We start from the raw sequence: 7744 nt of genomic DNA, 5'->3' as shown, positions 1-7744 counted from the left end.
AAAATCGCTAATTTTCGAAATTTTTTCAATTTTTTTTACTTAAAAGTGCCATAACTTTTTCAAAAATGAACATATCAATATAATTCTTTTTTTTTGTAGATGCATGATGTCTTTACCTATCATTTGGTATAATTTTTTTCATAAATCTAACCCTTAACCTGCCCACAAGGGGGGATTTAAAATGACAACTTTTTCACAAAAAATTAATTTTTTTAACTTAAATTTTGAAAATGTTCCGGAAGGTCTGACACTTTTCTGTATATATTAAATTAAAGCTAATGTAATCTACTTTATTATGAAAAAAAAAAATTTCGGACTTTGTCTTATCTTCATGGTGAAAATGGCTACAGAATGCTATTTTTGTGTGAAAATTTTCGATTTTGTATTTTACATTTTTAACTTTATTATGCTATAACTTTTTGACAAATGTATGGATCAGTACAATTTTTTCATGAGGAGTAGTATTCATATACATCTTTCATTTGACATACTGTTTTTTTAAATCCGACCATTTCCCTATATACGAGGGGGGTTCAAATCTAAAAAATGCATGTAGAAAGTAGAACTTTTTCAACTTAAATTTTGAAAGTGTTCCGGAAAGTCTGACACTTTTATATATATCTTAAATTAAAGCTAATGTNTGTTCCGGAAGGTCTGACACTTTTATATATATCTTAAATTAAAGCTAATGTAATATACTTTATAATGGTAAAAAAAAATTTCGGACTTTATCTTATCTTCATGGTGAAAACAGACATTAAACTAAATTAAAAAAATACGATTTTTGTAAAAAAATTCTTTTTTATATTTTTAACTTTATAATGCTATAACTTATTGAAAAGTGTATTGATCAATATAATTTTTTTATGGGAAATAATATTTTTTAATAATCCCTTTTTCATTCGACATACTTTATCTTAATCAGGATATTAATAAGGATCTAGCAGTTTATGAAGCTTTTGGAATAAGCCACTAATTTTTTAGAATTAAACACTATCTAAAGATTTGCATCGAAGCGTTTTTTTTTTTGATAGTGATTTTAATCACTGTCAGATATCATTATACTTGATCCAACTATGCCACGTCACCCCTGTGCCGCGACCCCCCTGTGCTGGGTTTTTTCATACGATATTGATGTCGTATGAAATATCTAAACATCGCGATATTTGGAACAATTCTTTTTTAGATATCATATTCGAATATATATCGTTAACGAACCCTAATTTATTTAGATAAGTAAAAAAATTATTTATTCGCAATATAGTTTGACAAATTACAGCAATTTAAAATAATTCATTTTCTGTATAAATATCTATTTTTCAAAAAACATTTATTTGTTATCATACTAAATTTAACAAGGTATTATAATGACATGCTATTCCCTTTTATCTTCGATGCTAAAGTGAGAAGGTATTAATTTTACTATGAGGTGTTACTATTTTTTTTGTGGGTCTGTTACCACTTTCTCTAAGCTCAAATCATATCTAGTCAATAATATTACCCTCAAAAATTGAAAAAATTTCCCTCGTTCCTCGTAAATGAGGGAAATCTCCAAAAAAATTACAAATTTAAAAATTGCTAATATTTGAAATTTTTTCAATTATTTTAACTTAAAACTGATTTAACTTTTTCAAAAATGACTAAATCAATATAATTTTTTTATAAGTGCACGATGTCTTTACCTATCATTTGACATATATTTTTATAAATTTGACCCTATACCTGCCCACAGGGGCGGTTCAAAATGACAACTTTTTCAACTTANTTTGACATATATTTTTATAAATTTGACCCTATACCTGCCCACAGGGGGGGTTCAAAATGACAACTTTTTCAACTTAACTTTTGAAAGTGTTTTGGAAATACTGGTATTTTTATTTATACCTTAAATTATAGCTTATGTAATATACTTAATTATGGAAAAAAAAATGTTGGACTCTATTTTGTCTTCATGGTGAAAACTTAAATTTAAAACTTAAAAATGCATATAGAAAGTAGAATTTTTTGAACTTAATTTTTGAAAGTGTTATTGACACTTTAATGTATACCTTAAATTAAAGCTTATGTAATATACATTATTTTGGAAAAAAAAAATTTCTGACTTTATTTTGTTTTCATGATGACATCAAAGTTAATAAAAAAATACGATTTTTGTAAAAAAATTCTTTTCTATATTTTTAATTTTATAATACTATAACTTTTTGAAAAATATATGGATCAATACAATTTTTTTATGANTAACTAAAGATAATAATAAAAAAAAATGTTTAAATTATTATTATTCTGCAAGTAATTGAGTGGGTTATGATAAAAAAATCACCCTGTATATATTTATTTATTCATATATTATAAATCATAAAACTTATAATCAGGATATAAATAAGGTCATAGGAGATCATGTAACTAATAGAATAATTCACCAATTTTTTATAATTTGACACTATCTACAGATTTGCATCGAAGCGTTTTTTATGATAGTGATTTTAATCATGGTCAGATATTATTATACTTGACTGAATTATGCCACGTNTCATGGTCAGATATTATTATACTTGACTGAATTATGCCACGTTTGCACTGTGCCGCGACCCCACTGTGCTGGTTTTTTTTGTTAATTAATGATTTTTTCATAAAAATTTATAGATTAAAATCCAATTTATTTTTATAATACATTTTAAATATAAAGTTTATTGAAAAATAAATATTATTAAGGGTAAATTTTAGATGTAACTTTCGAAAGTTAAATGGTAACCTATTACTATTATTTTAGTATTAAATGGAGAAAAAAATAAAATTATTACAATTTTGATTGGTCGATGCTTAATTTATTATTTTTACTTTTTGAAATATTTAGAAAAGGTTAGGAGCAGGGTAGTGTTTAACGACGCTTTACTTTTCAAATAACGTGCAGATGAGAATTCTTCTACCCTCCTCGCCTTTAACAAAAGTTATAACATCTCAAAAAGGAATAATTCAAAACTTGTTATGGATCAATCAAAATTTTATTTAGACCATTCTTTATTTATTAATACAATTAATAATAGGTTCCCATTTAGCTTTCAAATGTTACCCCTAAAATCTACCCTTAGGAATAATTTTTTTCTTACAATATATTTTACATTTTACAACGGTTTATAAAAATAAACTGAACTATAATCTATATATTTTTATAAAAAAAAATCATTATTTATCGATAAAAACAGGGGTAGTATGCTTAATAAATCATTTGTATAATCAATTTATATATAAGGACGTGTTATCTGCAGGCAGTTTTATAAACAAAAATATTTTATAGTATTTTTACTTACGATATTCTAATTGTTTTTTGATCAGAAAAACTACTGAAAGCGTGTCAGTAATATTAATCATTTAGGATAACTAGACAGAAGGCGGAGACCCAAAAAGATTTTTTGTGGTCGCCCTATCGTTTCAAATGGAATCCAATTGCAAATTTAGGTATAATTGAAACATCTGCCGAACTATTTTATCCTCCTTCATTGATCGAGTTACTTCCATACTATGGTCACAAATCCCTACTGCGAATTATAATTTATCGGTTTTAGTCTTAGAATTGTCTAGTATAACTGAAACACTTAATTTAATTTGCAATGTTAGTATTTCATTTTTAAAGAATGTTTTTTTAATTATTTTTCATAGAACGACATTAGTAATTAAAAGTTTCTTGAGTGTACATTAATGCTAATATAATTCATTCGTCAGAAAAATCTACTAAAAACTATAAAAAAAATTGTTTACATGAAAGCCTTAAATATATATTTGAAAACAATAAGTTTTTTCAAATATTAAATCTTAATGAAAAAAAAATCATTTACTATTTCACTAGATGGATGAATGCTACAGTGGCATACATGCAATTTGTAGCTGTCAAATGTACATTAGTAAATGAATTAAGTAATCGAACGCATTAGCCGGAACGATGTAAAATTAAAATTAAAATATTCCATGAACCTAAAAATAGAACTTTTAAAGAGCTCATTATCATCAAAGTATTATCTGTGTGATGCGGTATAGATTAGGTTGGCGACAGGCCGACAGAATTAATTTGTCGGTAGTCGTTGCTGTGGACGGCGGGCGCACCTAATGGGGCAATTGTGCGACTTGGACTTTGGCCGCTCTTCAGCAGTTGATAATCGTACTACGTAAACATCTGAGGTCGACTGCTTATTTTCGATTTTTTGTTGATACCGTTGGCAAAGCAGACACGTGTGCGTGGGAAGATTTGTTTGGTATACGTTGGTAAACCTTGTTCAGTAGTAATGGACCATACGGATTATCGCAATTGGAGAAAAATCGCCATTGATTTTATTGCCGAAACGCGCAGGAAAATTGTATTTTTTATTACAAATTGTATTTGAAACAGTAATAAAAATCCATTCATGTCAAAAACAGATCATATATTCTTTATGCTCGTTTTTTTTGTTTTGTTTAGTTTAGTGGGATAAATTCTTAAGTATAAAAACTTATGGATATTGTAAAATTTTCGTCATTATTTACCAACAATTAAGTAATAACTTTTATGTTCATAATATTAAAATGACGTTTATTTGAGCTGAGGATTCCCAGTCTTTCATATCACGCTAGTATATTAATTATTCTTCAATGTGTTAGTCATTAATCCTTCTTAAGTTGTTAAGTTTTAAGTTAAATATTATCATTATATTTATAAAAACATTTTATATTAACTATTATCAGATACAATAACACGGCCCAAAAGAAGTATTCAAGCATTAAATCTTTTTAATTATCTATTCATGGTTTTTTTGCTAATAAAATTCTACTTGATATACGATTCTAATTTTTTCATATGTCTGTACTCTATTGAACACTTTAAATTAGGTCTAATATTTATCTTAGAATAAATATTAATAAAATTTTCTTAGAATTTGAAAGGGTCTTGGCAAATTTCTTAATTTGACAAATTCTAGTTTATTTTATTTTTAAACAATTAATATTCATAAAAAAAATTGCATAAAATATTTATGCTTTATTCTCTTATTGATATGTTAAATTATTCATTTAAACGTTTACATGTCTAGCTAATGTTTTACAAAATCGTCTAAATGTAGTGAACATTTTTAGTCAAATTTAAATTGATAATACTAAAATATGTATTTCATAATCATTCACTAATAATTTTTGATCTTGCAAGTATTTATTATTGAGGTACGGGCGCGGCTTATCAAAGAAATTTTATAGTATTAAATAGTAACAAAGAGACCGCCCAATGTTTTTCTGGTAAGTAACCAGTAACATAGCAAGCGAGCTCGCGCGCGGACTTACTGTCTAGCTTATATATATGTATCGTTTTAATGCAGTCCACTACATAAAAAATCATAATTATTGAATTTTTTATTAAACAAATAAGACTAGAATGAGTCATTTATCCACGACTTAACAGTTGATTATTTTCTTGAATATACTTTAAATACAAATTAAAAATATAGAAGGAAAAATTTTTTTTTTTACCGTCTATGTTTATATTTTTTTAACATCATAATAATAATTATTATAAATGAAATCTCGACTGATAATTTTCATTTGTTTTATGTAATTTTGTGGTGTATTTTTAATTTTTTTGGTATAAACTCAGATACTACAAAACTCTTAGGTCCCCTAGTAGTAACGCCGCTTTAATCACTTAAAAATTTCTCTGATCAAACATCCGGCCCTGTGGCGCAACGGATAACGCGTCTGACTACGGATCAGAAGATTCCAGGTTCGAATCCTGGCAGGGTCGCATTCGTATATTTTTTGAATGTTAACCGTCATTTTTACAATATTATAATTCTAAACATAGATCAGGTTAGTAAAATAGAATATGTGAATTGAACTTAACCGATGAGTGAACTATATTTTCCCGTCAGCATTTTTTTACAATAATCTCTAAATGAAACAAGTAGAACATTATAAATTGTACGATAACCATAAATTATGTGAAATTTAATTAATTGTATTAGATGTGTATAAAATGTTATTAATCGATGTAAAAACAGAATTAATTACATCCAAAAAAATTGATTTAATGGACTGTTTAAATTAGCAATACTATAACCGTAATCTTTTAATAAGTCAGTAAAATGTAAAAATATGAATGCCAGAAATAATTATATGAAATTATAATTAGTGTTTTGACCTTGAATATAATGAAATTTGTACTATTCGTAGACATTGACCGTATTGAAATGTTGTGAAATTTTAGATGAACATATTCATTTGCGACTTAGTGTCGAATAGCTTGTCGAACAGTACATGTGCAGGTCATCAAATGTCCACGGGAGCTAGAGAACGACGTTAGGGCATACAACCGTCATTGTTAGGTCTCACTGCAGAGACCCATAAAAACGTGTACAATGCCTTATGGTAAACCAGCGGGTATTGTTTCAGTTGTCAGCCCATTTGGGTTACATGTGGATCGTATAATACGTACGCAGTGGTTGGATCCCTGTGATTTGCTCTCCGGTAGCTGGAGATCTGTCTGTAGGACAAGATCATATAATTAAAGACATATTTTTTTAAATCCTACGGAACACCTTTATTTGAAAAATACCGTTCATATGGTAAAAGAAATCGTACCGTGCAGTTTGTGATGTTTGTCTTCAGCGTCCCCCAGATATTTGCCCCATCTTATCTTGTTTTGTACGTGGGGATTGTACGACGTGGTGTCATCCGGCCGGTAAAACACAGGAGAAGCTTCCTAAACGTAGGCACGTGCTAATTATTTGTACCCTAGAATTTCCGGATGGAGTGATGATTTTGAAATCCAGTGGAATGCAACATGTTTCATAGGTTGAAACGGTAAATGAGTCTCCGACGATTCAGATATGTAATCTCAAACACGTGCTACAACAGATATTTACCAAAAAACTAACATCTAGTTGTGAATATGTACAATTAAAACGTAATATTAGTTACAATCATTATAGATTAGAGTAGAGTTTCGACGATTAGTGGAAATGAGGTTGTAATTTTAAACTAGGGAGAAAATATCAAAATACAGTTTTATTTATTTTTTTGTTATCTGTTTAACTAGTTAATATTTTTAACAATAGAGTTAATAAAATTATCAGTTTTATTAATTGAGTGATCAGTTATAAAATACCTTTTTCCAAAAATTAATATTAGCACATTTATGAATAAAATGTAAATGCGTGCTTTATTAATATTTAAAGAAATACACTATTTATAAGTACATCAATAGTGTATTTCTTTTACAATATATATGCAGTATTAAAAAATAATTCTACAATTCATTGTTTTAAAAGTAAACTGCTAAATTAGTTGCCTTTGATAAAATAAAGCTAATTATTAATAAATTAAAATAATTTTTCAAAAATGTATTTTATATGCAAAATTATTTAATTTTATCTTAGACTGTAAATAAACAACATTTATATATTTTTTTTTATGAACCGTTAAAATTATAAAATATAAAAGTATTAAAAGATAACATTTTACTCATTCATCAATCTTTTCGTTGTATAACTCTTTGTATACTTACTACTTATTATAATTAAAAATAATTACAAAAATGGGTATCATGTGTACCGTAAAATAAGATGGATGGTATCAGACAGGTAAGTAACACTATTAATAACATTATATAATTGATACAAGTATCAAAGTAGAATAATAATCGTTTTTAAAAGATTACGTGAATTTGATAATAGAAAGTGTACAATATTTGAAATGACATAAAATGAAACTAATAAAATTTGACGAGCTA

General features: G+C 26.9%; 1 non-coding gene across 1 annotated transcript; it reads left to right on the top strand.

The window, feature by feature from the left end:
• The first annotated feature begins 5685 nt into the window (after positions 1-5685).
• On the top strand, positions 5686-5758 carry Trnar-acg (transfer RNA arginine (anticodon ACG)). Its single transcript has one exon. It is a non-coding gene; the product is annotated as a tRNA-Arg (tRNA).
• The last annotated feature ends 1986 nt before the right edge of the window (positions 5759-7744 follow it).

Source organism: Daktulosphaira vitifoliae, unplaced genomic scaffold (genome assembly GCF_025091365.1).
Source record: "Daktulosphaira vitifoliae isolate Bord-2020 unplaced genomic scaffold, ASM2509136v1 Scaffold_5, whole genome shotgun sequence".
Taxonomy (NCBI): domain Eukaryota; kingdom Metazoa; phylum Arthropoda; class Insecta; order Hemiptera; family Phylloxeridae; genus Daktulosphaira; species Daktulosphaira vitifoliae.
This window is presented reverse-complemented; position numbering and strand designations above follow the sequence as displayed.